This window comes from Cavia porcellus, unplaced genomic scaffold (genome assembly GCF_034190915.1).
Source record: "Cavia porcellus strain 051 isolate PalLab524CR breed Dunkin Hartley unplaced genomic scaffold, mCavPor4.1 scaffold_32, whole genome shotgun sequence".
Lineage (NCBI taxonomy): Eukaryota > Metazoa > Chordata > Mammalia > Rodentia > Caviidae > Cavia > Cavia porcellus.
In genome coordinates this window covers 35,409,827-35,421,424 of record NW_026947515.1, presented here as the reverse complement: position 1 = coordinate 35,421,424, position 11,598 = coordinate 35,409,827, and positions in this window count along the sequence as shown.

Genomic DNA, 11,598 nt, shown 5'->3' with positions numbered 1-11,598 from the left:
GTAAAGGACTAGGAATACCTGAAGATTTTACAACACTGTTTCTCTTTTTTTTGTTGGTACCAGGGATCAAACTCATGACTTCACACTTGCCAGGTAGGTGCTCATGCTGTTGGGCTAAATATTGAGCCAACACACTGTTTATTTCAAAGTGTTGCACACCAGTATGAATTATTCATTCCACTGAAGGGAAGTGGAGCAGATGTTTATATTTATATGATTTTTCCCTAGTATGATTTATTTCATTTTTTCCCTAGGGAATAGGAAGAAAGGAAGGCTTTACCACATTCATACAGCTCTCTCCCCTTATGAATTATTTTCATTTAAAAGTAATTGAAGCCCTGCCGCTGCATGCTATCTTCGCAACCCCCTCTGGCCTGACGGAACTCTGCACTGCTAGCCACTGCCTTTGGAGGCCCTCCCCATCTCCTAGACCAAGTACTTGATCTTAGTTCCCACTTCTTCTCCCAGGACCTTGAACTGCAGTGGATTAACCATGCTGTGCTGAAGGGAGACTCAGTGACCGCTCAACCCAAACAGAAGACTTCAGCAGGCTCCAGTCACTATGGTGAGTTTGCCCCTAAAACAGAGGTCTTCAGAGGGTAAATAGTAGTGCAAAGCTCCCTCCAGCAGTAAGATCCTGGAGAGCTTGGCAAGGGTGTAGGTGACTCCTTCTTCCACACAGAACATCAGTCAGGTTGAGGAGTGTGCCAATAAGGGTTCCTCCAACTTGGAGAAAATTAAAAAGGGCTTATGAGGCATTCAGTGACACAGTAGGTTCTCAGCTAAGAGAAATACTATAGAAAGGGAGATTTGGTGGCCTGCAATAATCTGACGACATAGCAACAGCAGGAACTAAGTGTTGACTTACATCAGTACTCCTAGGCTAGTTAGCCCAGGAAAATATAGGACTCACCCAACAGGACCCACAGAGAAATTCAGGTGACTGGCCGTCCTCTTCACTGCAGTACTCAATAATCAGACAAACATCAACCACACAGTATGACCCTAAGATACACACTACCCACAGCTGTGACTATTGGGATTGAAAACCAAATATTAGCGCAAAAGGTGAAAATGATAAAACAAAAAATAAATAGAACAACTAAAGTTGTTCCCAGGGTTTACACTCAGGTTTTTTCTCCACTGTGAGTTGTTTATGACTTTGTTTTTTTAAAATTTTATTTAAAGAAGACTAAGCAAGACAGAAAATGGGTAGAAATAACACATACTTTCAAAAAAAATAAACAGTAAGAAATCACTAGTTGATGATTACATATTGTCCTCTTACAAACAGTTGTTCAAGATACTAAAGTGGAGCATATAAAGTGGGGATTCAAACAGTGAGACTGCAAACAGTTCTGTTCAACTATCCAACAAAATCTTAGTAACATGGTTATCAGTCCTATACACTTAAACATACATGCAGTTATCCATATCTTCATTTATGTTAAGATTAAGCAAACTATAGCAGGCTAAAATCACTCTGAACAAAGAATAATAGTATTGCTGGATTTCACATCATGACACTACAGGATCACTGGGTACTGTAGTGTCTCTTTTTCTTCAAAGTATTTGTTCATCATGTGTTGTAAGATCAGTTCTCGTAAACTATTAATAGGTTCTATGCATGCATGAGTCTTTTTTATTTTAAAGAGGGTAAGATTAAACATAACAAAACAGAACAAAACAGATCATAAGGAAACAATTTTAAGAAACATGGATTTCAAAGCAAGTCCACTGGAGATCTTCACTGTCTATCTTATTGTCTCTAGTTTTCTTTCAAGTAGTTGTTCCCACCTTCACACACACTGAATACATACTGAACATTATAGAACTAATCAAATCATTACAGGATGATGAAGGCTTGTTAGGTCTTCAAGACCTGACATTGGGGAAGTCAAAAATGACTGCCATAATATCTCTTATTCTCTTTGAAGTAGCTGTCCTTATGTTTACATATGCTGAAATTGAACATAAGAGACTAGACTAATATCATTCTGAACAGTAACTAATACTATTGCTAGATTTTATAATACTACATAATTAGCACTGGGTATATTAGTGTCTCTTCTTCTTCAGAGTATCTGTTCATTACACTGTGCATTATATAATCTGTTCCTGTAAACTGTTTAGAAATTCTCCCCATGTGTGAATCTCTACATGTATATCTATCCTTTCTGTATTATAGGGAAAAACAGATCAAAACAAGACAACAAAACAAATTCCTAGAAAAACATGAAATGAAAAGGACACATAAAATAACAATATTAGTGATCTACAGTAGTTACTATGCTTTCTCTTGTTATTTTCAATAGAATTGTCCACATCATCAGACATAATATAATTGAACATAGCACTACATAGCTATTTTAATAAAAACACAACTTTGGAACATTGTAGGACTTTAAAAGCAGTTAATAATCAAAATCGGTATGGATATATTATTACATCCTGTCATCTTCAGAGTAGCTGCCTCTACTCTTAGTCTTGATACTATCAAGCATACCAAATTCAAATAAAATCAGTCAAGGCAAAACCGTGGTCTAACAAACCAGCTTCAAATAAGATCAGTCATAGTAAGACAATGTAAGTAATACAGGGCTTCAGTTTAAGTTAATAGGGAATTAAGGATAGTTACCATGGTATAGCCTGCTATTTTTGGGACAGTTGTCTGTGTCCCCAAGTCTAGCATGAGTAGACAGACTGGAACAAAATAAAATTAAACTAAACAGAGTAATAAGACTACTGTGGCTTTTAAATCCTGATATGCTACTAACAATGCCCTCTGCCTTCCTTTTTTAGGCAAATCCTCACCTTTCCCTTTCTCAGGATGCTTTGTAAAGTATATTAGATACTCCTTAGTGTCTTTGTTCTTGCTGTGGGTTCTACTGGAACTGGTAGATTGGAATTAACTCACTAGAATTCCAATAACTTTCCATCAAGATTACAAATATAAAACTCCTGGGCCATAACAAGGACCAGAAAAGGCTTTCTATAGAGGTGAGCCCCATAAATTTCTTCTTAAAGTCCTAAATGTATATACAGAATATTTCTACATGAATATAATCATTAGTAAAGTGTTTTAAGAGATGTTAATATTTCAAGACATAAGACCATTCTAAATTTACCACAAAAGATGTATTTTTAAGCACTGTCAAAAAACAGTGTTCTCTCCCACAAAGACTGAGGCCTCTAGTAGTATTTGCCTTGAAGTCACACACAAGAGAAAATATTAGCATGCATGGTGAAATACTGAAATAAAGCAATAAATAACCCCACACGTTCCAGACATAAAGATTGTTTTCTCCCACCAAATGACTTCATGTAGAAACAGTAGGTCTATATTCATCACATGGCATGTGTTGCTAGATACTGTGTTTGATAACCTTCATAGGATTGCAATTTAAATATATACATTATATTGTCCAGTGGAGGAACTTACGCCTTAGAGATCAGAACACTGTGTTTTGAAGAATATAGCAGGAATGATGGTAGCTATTTATCCTCTTGTTAATTTTGAAATTATTTATGTTTCTTTCCCTCTGCCTTGGTTTTCTAATTCTCTCTCCTTTCTGTCAAAGTCTTCAAATTTCTTATTTCAGCAGTTAGTATTTGACAAGGAGCATTTGAGGTGGAAGCTGCTGCCCTCTACAGCTCCACCGTGTCATCGTCACTGCTTTAGTACCCACAACAGGAAAATGCAATTGAGATCAGTGCTAGGGGAAGTCAAATAGCCTTCCCCCGTTAAGAGTCTCAAAGATATCCTACACTCTTCCCTCTTCCAAAAATAGATCTGGATTCTGTATCTTAAAAACTATGTTATTATAAAATGGAAACTGCATTTAGAACTTTATAGTCTGAGAAGTAGAACAAAATAAATGAACTAATACAAGGAAACAGATTTTCCTGTTTGATTTCTTTTCATTTAAAAACATTTTTAAAGTCCATTGTCCTAAACTCCCCATTCAGTCTACCCCCCCAACACTGCTTAGAGAAACACACACTGCTGTGACCCATGCCGCTTCTGAGGTTCTTGGGGTTAAGGACCACGAGAGGATGAGAAACATAAAGAAGAGACAGAGCTGGGGTCAGGTGGGGTCCTTACCCTCCTGATGAGAGGAAAAGAGCTGCTCAACCAGTGCAGCGTGTTTATTTACATACTGGGAAAGATGATGTCAGTTTCAGCCCCTCTGCCTAGCAACCCACTGCTTAGATTGTGTAAGAGCTTGGTGTTTTCCTGCATTGTGGCAAGTTCTTCCCGTGGCTGACCCAGATGCTCTTTGTTGTCTGGTAGGGTCACGTCTGCTTCATGTCCTAGCCCAATTTCCAGCTTCCAAGCTCCTAACAACAGGCCAATGTAGAGTTTGGAGTAGAGAATTGTATGATGCCTTAGTTTCTGCCAAGTGAGGGCGCTGTTGGGACTCTGCCAAGATAACGGTATTAACTAAGCAAGGGTCCTGTCAGCTTTGGTCTTGCAATAAGTGATTTTGAAGCCTCACTGTATTTATTGCAAAGGAATGCTGCAATGTTCCTGGGAGGCTTTATTCATATTTTTTTCAGAAAATACTTTTTAATGCTGAGTTACTGTCTTGCCCCCACAGCAAGCATGAAAAAGCTCACCTTTATTAAACTAAGCCTTTACCCTACGAGGGAGAGATATGCAATAAAAAATATTACTTTCAGGTAACACTCAAAGTTAGTAGTAAAATCAAACTGGATGATGAGACCAAGGTTCACTAAGAAATGTGTCCATTCAATTACCTAATGTGACTAGAAATAAATATTCTTATTAAAACAGACATAGCAATTTAATAGACATTTTTCAGAAGAAAGCCTATTAAAAAAGAACTTTTAGAAAGCCTATTAAAAAAAGAAGAAAGCATGTTAATGAGCAACAAGTCATTAAAAATGTTCAACAACACTAATCATCAGTGAGAAATAAATTAAACATAGTGAAATATCACATTTTGGGTTTTAGAATGTTTTTGATCTCTTGGTCTCCGAATGGACTTGCCAGTCCTTTGACAATAAGATTTACAAAGAAACAAGTGAAATACAGTGTTAGGCAAAAGTCAGTTTCCTGGAGTATCTGGAAAAGCACCCTTTCTCCTGCACTGTGATTCAGAAAGAGCACAGCACAGCTAGGGCACAGGCAGAGAGCACCTCTTCTGCCTCATTAGCTGGTGCTCACCCACCACAAGCTCTCAGGAAAGGAATGAGCAGTGCAAAGCAGGAGACCCAGACCCTCAACCAGCAAGGTCAGGTTGCCAGGGACCCTGCGCTCAGTGAGAAAACTCAGAGCTGCTGGGCATGAGCATCAGCAGCCAGGGCCGGAAGCCTTTCCCAGGACAGACACAAACAGAGACCAAGGGCAGGATCCTGTGACTCTGGTCTTCAACAGAGGACAGATTCTCTCAGGAAGCAGGAGAGCCATTAAAACTGCTGGCACAAGAGCCGGGCCGTTCCTTCTTCTCTAGGTGGAAATTTAATCAAAGAACTTTTCAGTTCACCTGTGACTCTGTTGTAACTCTCCAGCCCCTCTTCGTGACCTTAGACTAACATGGAAACCCCCTATCCCTGTCAGTGTGTTGTCAAACGGAAGTGTGTTTGTGATTCCAAGTCGTCTCCTTGGGTTTCCTATACCATGAGACCTAAGAAGCTTGAGGGTGTGCCTGCATTTATTTTCCCAAGTAAAAATAATTCTCTTGTATCACAATTCTCTGCTTAGCACCTAGTACCTACAAAAGTAACAATTTTGTACTATGCAATTCACTGATATACAGATACATTCAGGACATTATCATGCTACAAGATTTTACTCTGATAAAGTATCATGCTTACATGTTTTCTAATATTCTCATCTATGGGGTATATCGTTTATATGATATACATATCATGTATATATATATAATATATATGTAAAGAGTGTAAAACTCCTCTAGATAACATTCAAAACCCAAGGATGACATCGATTAGGATGGAGGAAATCTGGTTTACACATCACCCATTGTCTCACTGGTACTCAGCAACCAGCCATTGTCAAACCTAACAAAATTATTGGACTCTCTTACACAAGTTTCACAGAAATTGACATGGCAAGGCAATGATGCGTAGCAAAACTAATTATTGATCACCAGTGCTAATATTTGACAGTGAATGTTTATTAACTTGGAAGACTTAAAGCTGAATTTCCAGTTTTCATTAAAAAAAGATCTGTCAAAACATCTGCTACATCAATTGTTGAAATCACAGTTTCATTTTCTGAAGTCAAACATTGGAACTCGACCTAAGCTCTTTCTCTCCTCTCTGCTCTGCAATAACCCAGGAAATCCAGACATCCGTGGTCTAGCATAAGTCTCAGAGTGAATTTTAAATTGTAGATGAGGACCTGCGGTACCATAGCATGAAATCTGAATTTGAGTTTGGAGGATGTGTGTGTGTGTTTATGTGTGTTTGTGTGTCCCCGCCCGTGAGTGTGTTTAGAAGAGAACTGATCCACTCAGAGTCACGCCAGACCCTCTCTCCCTTCAGACTGCAGCTAAGGCCCCAAAAGGCCAAGCTGCATTGCTGACCCTGGGGCCAGGAGCTTACCTCTGGTCAAAGGCCAGTTCTTGGAAGTGACACCCTTGTCATCTGCTCTGGTATATGGGCCTGCTGCGGTCAGGCCAGTATATGCAGTTCAGCCACTGTGCATTCAGTCTCCACCCCTACAACAATGGAGGAAAGTGCACCGGGAGTCTCCAAGGACCCCATCAGAGCCCATCAGAATTAGAAGCTGACATGTGACTTAGGATGTGATGCAATGAACAATTAAAAGTTGACCCGATGGATCTAACTCAGAGTATAATAATTAAATGAGTCTGATAATAGAAATTATCCAAATTATCCAAATTTGAACTTTCAAAACTGAACCTGGTAGTCCATATTTTTTGTCATATTTCTCTATGGGTGTATTTCTCTCTCCCTCTCGATCTGTCCCTCTTTCCCTCCTGTCGCTCAAGGCAACAGTTCTTCCTTTTGTGTATTAGAAAATGCCTATCTGTCCTTGTTCTCATGGGTTACTTAGGATCACTCTAGACTGATACTGAAGATGTCATTTCTAGCTCCTCAGAATGCGACTGTCTTTAGAGACAGAGACCTTAAAAGGGTGACTGCTTTAAAATGAGTTGCTGAAGGTGAGCCCAAGTAAAATATGTTAGTTTCTTCACAAATAAGGAGAGCATTCAGGCAAACAAAGCATCACCAAATAAGTTACAACATAATGCAAAAGATGATATGAGGAAGTACCAAGGTCCTGGGCATCTGTGAGCCCAGGAGAGAGGCCAGGTGTGTAACCAGCCCTGCACACATCAAACCTCCAGAGCTGTAAGGAAGGAAGTTTGTCTTCATTGGTCCAGCCAAGATGCAGTATTTCTACAGCTCAGTTAGCAAAGAAAAACAAGTGGTTTTCCATATCAGGGCCCTATGAGTTCTTTCTGTAAAAAAGTGCTTAACATCAGAAAATAGAGCACAGTGTAATAACCTCTACTTTTTAATTCATTTATATACAAAATGAAAGAACATATAGTGATTGAATGTTAGTTTTATAAATAATTCTTTCAGTCAATAAAGGTGATTACTGCAAATCTCAGTGGATGAAGAGGTTTTTGAAATCTTTCTCCCTAGTCCTCTACTTTTCTAGTCCTCTTTCTCTTATCTTTATCTCCATCTCCATTTCTGTCTATACAACTACTATATCACCATTGATTCTATTGTAGTTAGTTGTATTGATAATTTTGATGTATATAATGATCACATTCATCCCAGGTAACTTGTACCCGTCCGTAATATACCTTGGCTCTTTTTTTCTACCATCCCCTCCCCTTTGTCCAATCCCTCATTCCCTTCTTATTTATAAATGCTTACTTTCCATTTTTTCCTTCTATTCCCTTATTTTCTTTTCTCTTTATTCTTGAATTATAAAAGTAAACTCTTGTTTGCTGGGACTTCAGTGACACTGAGCAACATATGTATTCACTAGCTATGGTCAAGGAAATATGATCTCTGAACTCAAAGCAAAAATAGAAATGAAAATCAGAAAAGAAAAAGACCCCTTCTCTGTAGAACCACATTTTGGAAACAAGTTTATTAGCTCTCCTGATTTCAGTGAGTTACGGTGCACACACACACACACACACACACACACACACACACTCACACACACTCACACACACATGAATACACACATGTGTGCCAAAAGTTATGTGAACTGGGTTTACTGCTTACAGATAGTTAAGAACAGGCAGCAGAACCCAGGATTCCATGCAGGTGGGACCTGCAGGCTCTGGAAAGCAGCACAGGGTGAGTGGCAGTTCTTGTATGGTGTGAACTCCTTGCACTGCAGATGAGAGACTGAAATCCAGTCTGTTAATTTGCTGGAGTTTTAACTCTGATGATGTTATGGCAGAAATGCAAGAGACATGGAGGCTGAGGGTGGATATGAGCAAGCTTTATTAGCCAGTGGACTTCTGTCCTCGGGAACTGTTACATTACGAGAACACAGTTATGTGGTGCAGGACGCCAGCCTTTGTAATCTGGGGTCCTGAGCACACTCAGTCAATATCACAGCTTTGACAGATGTGGGAAGAGAGACACAGCAAGGTGAGGTGGACGGTTAGATGTAAAGTTCTGATCTACAGTCCCCTTTGTGCGAAGCTAAAATTCAAGCTTTCCTTGCTATGCCGTGTCACTAGGGCCTCATCCTCTCTGAGTATTCAGGTCTCCAGTCTCCATGACAGAATCAAGCAAAATGAAGGGCGGAAGACCCTGCTTTGATCTCCGTGAATCACGAGCACAGGTCAGTGCTTCCTGTCTCGGCATTTCTTCAGTCTTTCTTCTCGTTAATTAGGCCGATGTCCTGAAGTGCTAGCTGATCTATACAAACCCTCTCCAAGTCCAGGTTCTTCCTGCCAGAGAGAATTTGTTAGCTGTCATTAGATAGCAGGGGCTGGGCTTAGTACTTGATATAGGTTATAGATGGCATATAAATTTCACGTTTCTGGGGTATAGATGATAGTGGGATAAGGAACTTTTGTTGAAATTAAAAATAAACAGCTGCAGAATGGCACTTAATGTTATAGTTAACAGAAATAGAATATCAATGATGGCAGTTTCTATCATGACTTTTAGAAAAAATATTAAGGTTTAATTACTGAGGAGGTTGGTCTTATTCTGTCTCTTTTCATGCTACCATGAAGTCTCCCTAAATGAGGAAAATCAGAGACTCTGGGAGGCTCGAGGAGATGCCGAGGTGACAGCTTGTTCCCAGCAGAGCAGCGTAGGCCCTAGGGTCCTGACTTTGCCTGCTGAGCCTTCTCTGCTGCACCAAGCTCCTCTGAGCTCCTTGCTGCTGTGCTTAGAACCCGCTTTTATCAGTTTCAGCTGTTCATCCCTTCTTGAAAAAAGGAGGCAAATAACTATGAACTCTGACTCCCCACTCTGGTCCACTTCCACTTGGGAAGATGACTGATAGTTTAATGAGGCCAGGCAGGCCTGGGTGGTGGCGACAGCTTGGTTCTTAAAAGGTAAAACTCATTTGTGTTCATTATTTGAAGCTCAAAGCATTCATTTCCAAACTGTTTGCTCAGGCCCACACAAGTGTCAGAGGGAATAATTCATCCCCACGGCTTTGAACAAGAGGATCAGCCTCTCACAGCAACGTGGAGTCCTTTGGCTCCTTGTCTTGGACTTCGTCTACACCACAGGCTCTCCTGAGGTCCAGGCTGCCCACCAGAGCTGCAGCTTCAGCTTTTGCAGGTCTGGACCTTGTTGGACCATGCTTTGATTTTGGACTATCAGTTGACATGACATATATACACATACACACACAAACACATTCTATAGATGCTTCTTCTCAGGAGAACTCAGATTAATGTAACCAACAAGTCTCATAGCACAAAAATTATTTAACTGTTTTCAAATAGAGTAAATGTGAGACAGGAATCTTTCTGCATAGAAGAGGATACTTATAAATATTTGTATTTGTTTATTAAAACTTGATTGTCTAAAAAGACCAAATTGGAAAAGGTTTATTTTAAGAATGTGCACTGCATTTGTGTCTTCATGAAGAAAATTCCCTTGGGAATTTATAGCATAATTTCAAGTTAACGTGGAAGATTCAGTATTGCAATGGCATGGATTACAGCATAACATTCTCTGCAGCGAGCAAAGGCTTACTGCTAAGACTGCAGTCAGGCAGACTTTAAGATAGGCTGTGACATTTTAATTATGTTCTTATTTATTTTGTTAGGTTTATCATGAGCCACATGCTATATTTTTACTTGGTCTTGGTGGTACTATTCATATCATTTCCTGCCATTTCCATGCAAAAATAAAATGAATGTACTTTAAGTCACCACAGACCACAGTGTTGTTTATACACTGATCTTTATTTAGAGTAGGGAAACTTGGGCTGGGGGTTTAGCTCAATGGCATAAGCACCTGCCTGGCAAGTGCGAGGTCATGAGTTCAATCTCCAGTACGGCAAAAAAAAAAAAAAAAAAAAAAAAAAAAAAAAAAAAAAAATAGAGCAGGGAAACTGATTCTGGACAGTAGCTGGAGCATCCGTTAGTTATGGGTCTGTGTTTTTACACTGGTTTGTGTTATGAATACACTTTTCACATATATTAACTGATATTCTGCCATGGTAATACACCTTTTGGATCAGTGAACATTACTGAAAGGAATGTGTTTTATTGCAATTTTGTCATTTGTAATGGGAAACATGTCATTTTGACATCCTAGTACTGAGTTGGTCCAGATCTCCAAATTAAGCACTTTGAGTTTTTTGTGTTAACCTTTCTTTTACTAGGTTACTGCAGCATAGTGCTATGATGAGTCCTGATGATGCCCATTGTCTTGATGGACATGCATGGCTGACAGTGTGCACTACATTCTCAAGCTGTAGAGAGGAGCTGTGTGGTATTTCTTTACGCTTCTGATCTGAAGATTCATACACCTTTTTAAGTTAATGACTTCACCACTGCAAACATTAAAGTATTTCTGCTTTGTAAATATATACTGTATTAACATTGCCCTTTTGAAAATTGAATAAAAATTAAATGCACCATGTCGTATTTACATTTTTCTTTTTGTAAAGTTTTCTCCTTTGAGCAGAGTGCATTTCATATATTTTCATTTTTTAAGTTGGTTCATGCCAACATTATTACTATCTTATCCATAAGTCCAGTGTTTAGACTATCACATTTTGGATGTAGAATTCTTTCCAAGCTTATTCTTGAAAGAAAAAGGAGGAGCCCAGGAAATTAGAAAGTGAGTCACAGAAATTGTATCTATGAGAGAACAACTGACTTTCCTAGAGGAAGAAACCTATGAAGAAATTTACAGATTAAAACAGATCATGCCTGCTGGGAATAATTTGCCCCAAATTGTTCCTTGGATGTTGCTGGATCTTTCTAATAATGATTGTGGTTAAAAAAGACAAATAAGCTTAAAAAATTCTCAAGGGGACACTGACGAATTTAATGTTTTGGGGGATCCATATCTAATTTTGCAGCCCAATTTTGCCTTATATTTGCAATTCTCCTGCCTCAGCTCCCT